This window comes from Chroicocephalus ridibundus, unplaced genomic scaffold, assembly GCF_963924245.1.
Source record: "Chroicocephalus ridibundus unplaced genomic scaffold, bChrRid1.1 SCAFFOLD_26, whole genome shotgun sequence".
In the NCBI taxonomy this organism is placed as follows: Eukaryota; Metazoa; Chordata; class Aves; order Charadriiformes; family Laridae; genus Chroicocephalus; species Chroicocephalus ridibundus.
The window spans coordinates 1,214,155-1,225,896 of NW_026961775.1; positions in this window are offsets into that span (position 1 = coordinate 1,214,155).

The following is an 11,742-nucleotide window of genomic DNA, read 5'->3' on the forward strand; positions in this document are numbered from 1 at the left end:
GGGAGAGCACTGGGAGCACTTGGGGGAGTCAGGGAGTCTTACTGCGAGCACTGGGAGCACCCTGGGAGCACTGGGGGGAGTTAGGGGGTTATACTGGGAGCACTGGGACAGAACTGGGAGCACTGGGAGGAGTCAGGGGGTCATACTGGGAGCACTGGGACTGCACTGGGAGCACTGGGGGGAGTCAGGGAGACATACTGTGAGCACTGGGACCATAACTGGGAGAACTGGGGAACCAGGAAGTCATACTGGGAGCACTGGGACCGCACTGGGATCGCTCTATGCTGGTCCATACTGGGATCACTGGCCCGTACTGGGATCACTGGTCCGCACCGGCCCGTACTCCATCTCCCATCATCCCCTGCGCCGGAAGTGGGCGCGGTTTCCGGCCGCGGTGGGCGTTGCCCTGTGACGCGCGGCAGCATGGCGGAGCTGGGGTCGCCGCGGGAGGTCGCGCAGGTCGGTTGGCCCGGGGACACCCTGGGGACACCCTGGGGGGGGGACGGGACACCGCTGAGACTCTCCCGGGACCCCCCGGCCCCCACCCGCCCGTGGGCGGCCCCCGCTACCGGGTCGCGCTCATCGCTCGGTCCCCCCCCGCCATGTCCGCCTGATCCCGCACCCGCTTCCGGGTCCCGCCACGGTTCTGGGTCTCCCCCCCATCCGAGGGTGCCCCCCCACTTTCTGGCTGCGCCCCCCCGAATATCTGGGTGCCTCCCCCCATCTCTGTGTGCCCCCCCCAGTCTCTGGGTACCCCCTCCCCATCTCTGGCGTCCCCCTCCAGTTTCTGGGTGCCCCCCCATGGGTGACAGCCCCCCCAGTCTCTGGGTGCCCTCCCCAACCCATGGGTACTGTCCCCCCGCAATGTCCGGGTGCCCCCCCTTGCCCAGGTGTCCTCTCTCATCTGGGTTTCACCACCATCACCCTACCCCCGGGTGCCGCCACCCCTGCTTGCAGCCCCCCCCCACGCCCCCCCAGGAGGAGCTGCCGCCCCACGCCCTGCCCCGTCTCTGTCCTTCCTGGTGCCCGAACCCGAGGACCTGGAGGACCTTGACACCTTCCACAAGGTGGGTGTGGGCACGGGGGGTGCAGGCAGGAGAGGGTCCAGGCAGGCGGGCGGCGGGCAGGAGGGGGTGCAGGCAGATGATGGGGGCAGGCAGGACCTCCCCCCGACCTCCAGCTGTGGCAGGAGAAGCTGCAGCAGGAGCTGGAGTTCCTGGAGGCGGGGGAGGAGCACGTCAAGGAGGAGCAGAAGAACCTGAAGAAGGAGCTCCCGTCCCTCCTGCTGCCACCCTTGTGTGCGCAGGGGTTACGGTGATCGTGACCTCGCGCCCTCCTGCTGCTGCTGCTGCGTGCTCAGGAGTCCCGCTGTCACCCGCGTGTGTGTGCTGTGTCTGGGCTTCTGCTGACGATGGTTCTTCCAAAAACCCCATATTGGGGTGGGGACCAAATACTATTTTAGTGGCATCAGCTACTCAGGCACCCGTGATACCACCCATGTTCCTGCTCCTGCCCTACCAGGTACGCGGCCAGCAGTGACTTCACCAGCTCCTACACAACCCATGTTTCTGCTGGGCTCCTCAGGCACCAGTGACATCGCAGAGACATCCACAAGCCAGGTGACAGCTCCTGGCCTCTCGTCTGCGCAGGCACCAGTGACCTCCAGGCACCTACACAATCCCTAGGCCTGTTCCTGGCCCACTGGCTACTCGGGCGTGAGTGACCTCATAAGCACAGACACAGGGCGTGGGCCTGCTCCTGGCCTGTCAGGTGTCCGGACATGAAGGATCTCACCAAACCTACACGAGCCGTGGGTCAGCTCGTGGCCTGTCAGCTGAGCGGGACCTCACAAGTCCTTGATTTCCATTTTTATTAACTCATTCGTGTTACTCATCCCGTTTGTGTCCCAGAGCTCAAAATCCACCTTTTTGAGTGCAAGTTGAAGGTAAGTGTCCATTTAGTTTTAGGACCATCCCTACCCCACCCCAGAGGAGACCCCCCTCAGACCCATAGGGCCACCCCATAGAGCTGCCCCAGCCCCACAGGGCCCCGCACCGTGATGGTGACCAGGATGGGTTTGGGGTTTGGGCGCAGGTTGGGGTCCAGGGAGAAGACGCAGAACTGCACTGGGGAGGTACGGGATTGTAGGAATGTGTCTGAGAGAAAATGGCCATGTGAGCCAGCCTCCCTGCTGTGAGAGATTAGATTAAGGGCAAAACAGGTGGTAGAAGATGGAATTAGTACATGGGAAAAACGGGACTGAGAAGGCAGAAAACATGTTGTGCTAGTGACTAAGCAATTTACGACGCGAATTCTTGTAACCAATCTGATGTGTGAATGAACTGCATGCACAGCGCGTGGACAGTGTAACGAGCTAATCAGAAATAAGCGAGTCACGTGTACAGCTACAACGCAGGGTATAAAAGATGATGATCTGTGCTTAATAAACGGCTTCTGTTGATTCACATTGGATCGTCTGGAGTCCAGTTATTTCTCCTCAGATGGTGACCCCGACGTGATCCCGATCGGCGCTTGGCTTGAGCAACGGAACGCGAGGGGCGGAAGACCCAGAAGGAGATCCACCGGCTGGAGGATGGCTCAGATGGACTGAGACCGGGCGGATTGGGCGGCAATCCGGAATAAACAGACAACGTGGCCACGGACACCCGGAGAGAGGTGAGCGGCCGGGGCAGGAGATGGGGCAACAAGTAACAAAAGAAGAAGGGGCTATATTAAGACTTCTCCTGCATATCCTCTCTAAGAGAGGGGTGAAATACGATGAGCGTATGCTCCGAAGGTTGTTAATATGGTGCAGAGAGAACGGATTCGCACCAGAGCCCCAGACAGCTTTTAAAGCAGAAATATGGGAGGCTGTTGGGAAAAAACTGTGGGAAGTGATAAGTAAAGGAGACAAAGAGGCATCACCGTTGGCGACGACATAGCGGTTGGTGTTATCGACCTTACAAGATATGAAGGCGGAGCGAGCCACAGCGGCCGGGGCTTTTGCAGCATTACAACCCACGGGAGGGGGATCGAACAGGCCAGGTCCGAAGGTTTGGGACGATCCCCTGCTGATCCCCTCTGCTCCACCTGAGGAAGTTCCAGAGAAAGAAGAACCGATGGAGGAGGATGTTCCCTGGCCAGCACCGCCACCCTCGGAAGCAAGACCAACGGCACCTCCACCAGAGTGGTACAACCCCAGAACTGGGTTTTATGAAGGTCCACCTAAGCCTCCACGGCAACATGTTGATGTGCACCCCAGACCACCTTTTGATCCATCACTGTACCCACCGCTTCCACCGTCGCCTCCCTCTCCCGCTGAACAAGAATTGCCGCAAGGCGCATGCGCGACGGCAAAAACACTGCAACAGAAATTGGAACAGTTAGAGAGAGAACAACAGAGACCATGGAAACAAGAGGAGGAGCAAGCGATATGAAATATGGAGAGGCGACAGAGGGGTGAAAGCGGGGAGGGGTATGGGGCGGCGGTAACAGGAACGCGGGAGGAGAGTTGGATAACGGGAACGTGGGAGGAGAGTTGGGGGGTGCGACCGTGGGCTCAGGGGAGCCGCCAGATCCGCAAGTGCATTGGAAAGGAATCATTTAAAATGCCTTGGTAGAGGGTATAATGTTACCAAAAGCATTTCCGGCGATACTGGGGGGAACTACAGGAGGTCGAAGGAATCCCAATAAATGGGAGGGTCTTCCTTGGCTGATCGTAAAAGAAGCGAGAAAATTAGTGTATGACTTTGGCCTTAGTTCTCCCTACACTCAGTCGTTTCTTAACAGTTTTTTCACTACTAATATTATGAGTCCTTTTGATAGCCGGACACTGATGTCCATTATCCTCACACCAATGCAAGAACTAACATGGAGATCAAGGTGGGAGGATGGTGTACAACGTGCAGTGATAGCGAATTTGAGTAGAGTGGAGGGGGGTCCGTTGCGGCTGGCAACCATGGAGATGTTATTAGGAACAGGTCCTTTCGCTGATGCTCAGCAACAAGCGCGGCTAGGCGTCGCTATCTTACAACAGTCCGCAGAGTTGGCTCGCGAAGCACTGAGGACGTTGCCGGAGGATGGCAAGGTCACTCCCCCATATACGACGATAAAACAGGGCCCCAGCGAGGGATTCATGCAGTTTCTTGGTAGACTAAGGAATGCGTTAGACCGGGGAGAACTGCCAGCGGCAGCCAAAGAGGCGGTATTTCAATCATTGGCCGTAGAGAACGCAAATCCAGCCTGTAAGCGTATCTTGCAAACTTTGCCTCGACACGCCACCATTACCGACATGATAGAGGCATGCTGTAGGGTAGGGACACCTGAAGAACAGGCAGGATTTTTGGCCTCCGCTTTTGCTGCGGCTGTCAAGCCCTTGGTCAGTAATCGTAATTCAGGACCGAAATGCTTTAAGTGTGGGAAGGTCGGTCATTTGAAGATACAGTGTAGAGTAGGAAAGCAGAGGGGAGAGACAGATATGACGCCTGCTAGGAGCGGAGGAACGGGAGGATTTACGGGCACATGAAATCAGTGTTAGAAATTTGGACATAGAGCATCTGAATGCCGCTCAAAATTCCATAAGGATGGCACGCCATAGGGAAACGGGCTGATGAGCGCGGGGGGCCCAAGCGCGATGACACAAACCAGGCCTCAGGGTCAGGGTGCGTGGGTAGCGCAGCCTCTGCCACCACAGGGAGTGCCGGAGTGGACGTGGCAACAATAAAGGAGGTTACCCTTACAGACTCCCAAGTGCAGTGCATTCCTACTGATATGGAAGGGCCACTGGGGCATGGACTGAGTGCACTATTATTGGGACGATCTTCCATTACCAGACGGGGTTTGTTTGTGTTACCTGGGGTAATAGACGCTGATTATACAGGTCCAATTAAAATAATGGTATGGACACCCACTCCACCTGTGCATATCCCAGCGGGTACTCGCATTGGACAAGTCATGCCATTTAAGGCCGCCGTTCCGACGGCCGGAAATCAGATAAGGGGGGATAAAGGTTTTGGCTCAACAGGTAATGCCGATATATATTTAGCCCTGAAATCAGTAAAACAAAGCCCTTGCGGCGAGTTGCCCTAAGAGCACCAGGGGGTCAAAAGTGCGTACTTGATATGCTTGTAGACACCGGCGCTGATGTGACTATTATCAGTCAAGGTCGTTGGCCACCCTCTTGGCCCCTAGAAGACCCAGCTATACCCATAATGGGGGTCGGAGGAACTCAGACAAGAAGAATAAGCAAAGAGGTGATCCAATGCCAAATGCCTGATGGTGGAGCTTGTTCAATACGACCGTATGTGCCAGTAGCGCCGGTGTGCCTGCTCGGCCGGGATGCTTTAAGTCAACTGGGTGCTTGCTTAACAACTGGGGGGACGGGTTTTCTGGGGCGGCCATTGGGGAAGGGCGACCTATTTTGAAATTGAAGTGGAAAACGAACGACCCGGTATGGGTGGAGCAATGGCCGCTCAATTCGGAAAAAATCGAGCAATTGAGCAATTAGTACAGGAACAGTTGGAGAAGGGACATATAGAACCAACAACCAGCCCCTGGAATACACCCATTTTTACCATCCCAAAAAAGAGTGGCAAATGGCGGTTACTGCACGATTTACGAAAAATTAATGAGGCTATGGAGGACATGGGTGCTTTACAGCCAGGTTTGCCATCCCCTATCATGATCCCTAAAGGGTGGGAGATTCTGAAAATAGATCTGAAGGACTGCTTTTTCACCATATCCTTGCACCCCGATGACTATCCGAAATTCACTTTTTCTGTGCCAACAACAAATAAGAACGGGCCTATGTGCAGGTATCATTGGGTAGTGTTGCCACAGGGAATGAAAAATTCACCCGCCTTGTGCCAGATGTACATAGCATGGGCTTTGGCACCAGTGCAGAAAAAACACCCTGAGTGGATAATTTATCATTATATGGATGACATCTTGACAGCTGGACAACAATTAGAGTGTGACAAGGCTATTGAGGAGCTGCAGCAGGTACTAGGGAAAGCAGGGTTACAAATTGCACCAGAAAAAGTTCAAAAAGAACCACCCTGGAAATATTTAGGATGGGAAATAGCTAAAACTACAGTTAGGCCACAGAAGTTGGAGATTAGAACACACATTTCGACACTGAATGATGTTCAAAAACTCTTAGGAGATCTAAACTGGGTTCGTACATTGTGTGGTCTTACGAACGAAGACTTAGCACCTCTCATGCGCTTGTTGCGAGGAGGCGGTGGCGTTGATGCCCCTAGGCAGTTATCCTTAGATGCACAGAAGGCGATGCAGATGGTCAGTGATAAGGTCATCAACGCCTACGCGCATCAATGGGACCCTGATCATTCGATAGGTTTACTAATTATAAATCATGACGAACATCCTTTCACTTTAGTAATGCAATGGGTACAGGAAAGGGACCCGCTACGAATTCTGGAGTGGATTTTCTTATCTGGCCAACCAAAGCTTACGGTTACCCCGAGGGTAGAGGCGATGGCGCAACTTGTGATTAAGGGGCGTCAGAGGATCGTTGAGATATCCGGACAGGAACCTGAATATGTGGTAATTTCTTTAGTAGCTGAATACTTGCAGTGGGCCTTGCGACACTCTATGGTGTTGCAGATTGCGCTTTTGAACTATCCTGGGACAGTTAAGGTACATTCGCCTCTGCACAAGTTTTTTAGTGTGCTACAAGTAGGACAGATTGAGGAAATTCCTGCGTTGTCTCAATGACTTGTCCAAGGGCCGACAATCTTTACAGATGCCGGGGGGAAGACACAGAAAGCAGCAATAACATGGTACACGGACAATAAATGGCATGATATTGTGATCACAGACTGTAAAGGGTCCACACAAAAGCTAGAATTACGTGCTGTACTAGAAGTGTTTCGCAGGTGGACAAAAGGAGGTATTAATATCGTATGTGACTCCTTATATGTGGTTGGAATCGTTCAACGAATGGAGCGTGCTTTGCTGAAGGAGGTCAGAGATGAGCAGCTGTTCACCCTGCTCCATGAACTGTTGCTCCTACTCAGTGAACGGCACAATCCTTATTTCATCACCCATATTCGCAGCCATTCGGGGCTCCCAGAAGGTTTAGCTGAGGGCAGTAGACGAGCTGATACACTTGTGGCTCCTGCATGGGCCGCACCACCTCCAGATAAGTTTGTGCAAGCACGTGCCTCTCATACATTCTTCCATCAATCTGCACGAATGCTGCGCAGACAGTTTGGGATCTCGGAGTCTGACGCCCGAGGTATAGTGCAAACTTGTGCTGATTGTCAACCATTTATACCTAACTTCAACCCAGGCGTCAGTCCCCGAGGGCATGGACCTTTGGAGTTCTGGCAGACTGATGTAACCCATGTGTCAGAATTTGGAAAACTGAAATTTATACACCTGAGTGTAGACTGTTATTCAACTGCAATTTGGGCAACTGCGCAGACTGGTGAATCCGGTAAACATGTACAAAGACATTTGCGATGCGCGTTCGCGGTCTTAGGCGTACCGCGTGTGATAAAGACTGATAATGGCCCAGGGTACGTAGCCCGTTCAACAGAGGTATTTCTACGGCTGTGGGGCATTACACGTGTGACTGGCACACCACATTCTCCGACGGGTCAAGCCATAGTGGAACGCATGAACCAGTCTTTAAAAAATTTGCTTCAAAAACAGAAAGGGGGAGAGCAAGGGCTGAGCCCTTTAGATCGACTGAACAAAGCCATTTACGTCCTGAACTTCCTACGCCTCCCTCAACGCTGCCTTGTACCTCCAATCGTGCGGCACGGCGCAGGTCTACAGAGAGACCTGGGGGATTTTAGGCAGGAAAATGGCATGGTAGCAGTTAAAAACGGTGTGACGGGGAAGTGGGAAGGACCGTGTAGACTATTAACCTGGGGTCGAGGATATGCCTGTGTCGTTACAGATGCCGGAACCAGATGGGTACCACCAAGTGGATAAAGCCCTGGTTTGAGCAGACGGATTCGAATGAGTTACCCCACAACACCAACAACGATGGTGAGGGCTGAAGAAGTGCAGTGCCCTAGGTGTGGAACTGTGACCCATGGATCCTTGTGCCTTGTGAGGATTGTCGAGGCCGGTGGTGGTTTGAAAGACCACGTGCTGCGGCCCGGTGTGCTGTGTGTTTTAAATACGGTGTGCTGTGTGTTTTAATTCTAGTGTGCTGTGTGTTTTTATAAGGAATTAGGTAAAGTGATAGGGTATGCTGTCTATTTTTATTCCGGTGTGCTGTGTATTTTAATTCCAGTGTGCTGTGTGTTTTAATAAGGAGTTAAGTAAGGTGACAGGGTGTGCTATGTGTTTTAAATCCGGTGTGCTGTGTGTTTTAATCCGGTGTGCTGTGTGTTTTAATAAGGAATTAAGTAAGGTGATGGGTTTAATTCGTTTAGATATTGCAACAGGGCATATGGAGTCAGGTTCACCTCAACACGAGCTGGCTGAACGGCAGGAGATTAGGGAAGCCTACCATTCACAAGGACTGGCCAGGGTGTGTGACATACGGTGCCGTTACACGGTGCTGCTGCCAGAGGTTTGGTCGGTTCCGGAGGACCAGTGGGAACAGGTAGTACGTCACTGTAGCAACAGGTTCGGTCATCTACAGCGCAGAAAGAAGGGCAAGGGTACTGATATTTGAAGATGCCCCTGGGAATTAGTGTCGGGCTTATCCTCGTGATTGGAAGTTGCAGCTGAGCACAAAATTGAGAACCCTTGGTATTTCGGCTTCTTTTAATACAGCAGGATTCAATTCAGTTTACCCAATATTTAACACGTCCCTAGTGAACTTTTGTGGAGACACCACAGGGGTGATGATTGATTTCTGCTGTTGGCTCAGGGTCATGGATGTGAAGATTTTGAAGGTATGTGTTGTATGAACCTTTCTGAACACTTATCATCCATTCATAAGCAGTTACGGGAGCTGAAGGATAACATGTCCAAATTAAAAGTGGTTAAAAATGGTTTCGATGATTGGTTAAGCTCATGGGGTATAACGGGATGGTTATCAGATGGTTATCAGGTCTGTGCAGCTGGGAGAGCCGTGAGCACCAGGGAACCCTCTCCCTTTTCCCACGGGCCGCAGAAACTGCCAGGGGTTTCATCGATTTTGATTCCCCTGTTTTTACACAGGGGCCCCCATATTGGTTCTTATTAAAAGCCTTTGAGCCAGAGCTGTGCTTGCCTGCCCAGGTGCTTTAGTGTCTCCCTGAGGGTGGCTGGAGGAAACCAGAGCCCAAAGACATGGCGGTGGGGAAGGGGCATGTCTCGGGTGGGTGTGTGGTGCAGGGCAGTGAGCCGAGCTCAGGTCCAGCACAGCTGCCCGCCTCTCTCCTGAGAGGGGGCTCCAAGGAGGCAGCGCACACAGCCCTCCTCACCCCACAGCCAGACCCTGGCTGGGCAGGGCAGGCCCACAGTGCCTGCAGAGGACCAGAGGCTCCAGCTCCAGCCTTTCCCTGAGGCTGGGCATTCAGGGAAGAAGCCCCTTGGAGATGCTGGGGATGGAAGCCAGGATCTCCCACATGCAAAGTGGGCGCTCTGCCACTGGGCTACACCCTCTGGAGCCTTCCCAGCAGGAGACACTCTCGTCCCATGAGGGGTCTGTGACAAGCACAGCCCCGTTGTCCCCTGGGTGCCCAGGGACCCTCTGCAGCAAACAGCACTTGAGCCCTCCTGAGATGGGGGAAGTCCGCACTGCCTCTCCCCTGGGGCCTGATCCTGGCACAGGGCTGCACGGCAGAGCACTGCCCCTCCAGCGTCTCTGAAGGGCGATGGGGCAGAAGGAGGCTCTGGCTGCAGGTGCTGCTCCCACGCTCTGGCCCCCTCCAGGGCCAATGGAGAGGAGAACACTCCTGAGCCTCCTCTGCCCCCCAGGGCAAGGGCAACCCCCCTGTGTGCCACATCTGTGCGCAGCGGCACAGGAGGAGAAGTACAACAGGGTGAGGGACATGCCCTCCCTGGGGTGAAGTGCCCCCAGGCTCTGATGGCACCCCAGGGTGTGCGATGAGGCAACATGGGGGCAGAAAGCTCACACGCCCTCATCCATGTAGCGGGCCTCCTCCTGCACCCCTCTGCCCCGCAGCATCCCTGGAGGTGGGGTGAAGGGCAGGTGTCCATCTCCATGGGGCTGATGCCCAGAGAGGAGCATATTGGTGTGTTACCAGTCATTGGAGCAGGGGGGCAAAGGGGGACAAGAAATTCTGCTCAGGACAGCGTGTGGCTAAACAATACCGATGGCCATGCACTCCGGTGGGTGATCCTCAGCGTGGCTTTGTCAGCTCTCCTGGGCACATCAGAGGTCTCACTGCAACACCCCCCCGGGGGAAGGATGCTGCCATTCAGGCCGCAGCTCCAGGGAGTGCCTCTCCCTGGGACTATGGGTCCAGTGGCCTCTGCTCTGGGAATGGAGACAAGGTGCAGGAGGCGCCTGAGGAGGGGAACAGACTCTGCACCCTTGAGCATGACGAAGAGGAGAGGAATTGGGTCGTGCAGAGACCCCACAGAGGACACATCCCGATCCTGTGGAGCAGGGAAGGAGGCACAGCTGGAGACCGCCCCAAAGCAGCCCTGAGTGGAGAGTCCTGCCCAGGGGGAGGCTGGGGACTTGTGGGGCTGGAGGAAGGCTCCTTCTAAGCCACAGATGTGCAGGTCCAGGGCAGGGACAGTGCTCTGGCAAGAGGTGAAGGAGCAAGCAGGGCTGGGGCAGGCTGGAAGGCGGCAGACGGGCTCTGCAAAAAGCAGAGGGAGAAAAATCACTGCTGAAGCCCAGGGCTGAACCAGGCACCTTTAGATCTTCAGTCTAACGCTGTCCCAGCTGAGCTCCTTCAGCCCTGCCCCAGCAGCCCTTGTCCCTGGGCCACCCCTGCCGGGCCCCAGGCTGACACAGACGAGGAGTGCTCCTCAGGGAGGTTCCCAGGGAAAAGCTGTGCCCAGCCCCGGACAGAGGGGACCGGGCCCCTCCCTGCCTCCAAGGCCAGGTGGGCTCCAGCTTTGGTGGAGGCCACGTTACGCTGGGCGTGCCAAGATGTGTGTGGGCCTCGTACAAAGGGGACAGGAGTGAAGGTAAGTGGGCAGGCCAGGCATGTGCAGCTGCAAAGGCTGAGGGTCAAAGAAGCATAGGACAGATGGAAGACCTTATCACCTGGAAAGACTATTTCCACACATTTTTTTCCTTGTTGAACTTTGCTGCTTCCTTCCCAGCTCCTCTCCCTCCTTCCCCCTGAGCAGTGCAGGGCGATGGGGAATGGGGGTCCTGGTCAGTCCATACCAATTCCTCTCTGCTGCTCCTTCCTTCTAACACTTTTCCCATGGGGTCCCTCTTACTGGCTACAGTCTTTCGAGATAAACCTGCTACAGCATGGGCTCTCCTCAAGCTGAAATTCTTTCAGGAAATATCCAACCTCTCCAGTGTTGGGTCCTCCACCAAGTGCAGGGATTACCTCCTCCGCTGTGCTCCTCTCCTTAGGCTGCAGGGAAATACCTGCTCTACTGTGGTATTCTCCACAGGCTGCAGGAGACCATCTGCTCTGGCACCCGGAGCACCTCCTCTCCCTCCTTCTTCACTCACCCTGGTGTTTTCAGGGCTGTTTCTCACACTGTTTTTCCCTCACTCCTCTCCCACTCGAGCCCTTGTGTCCTTTCTTAAATACACTCTCACAGAGGTTCCACCATCCTCGTTGATGGGCTCAGTTTTGTCCAGCAGTGGGTTTCTTTTGGAGCTGGCTGGAA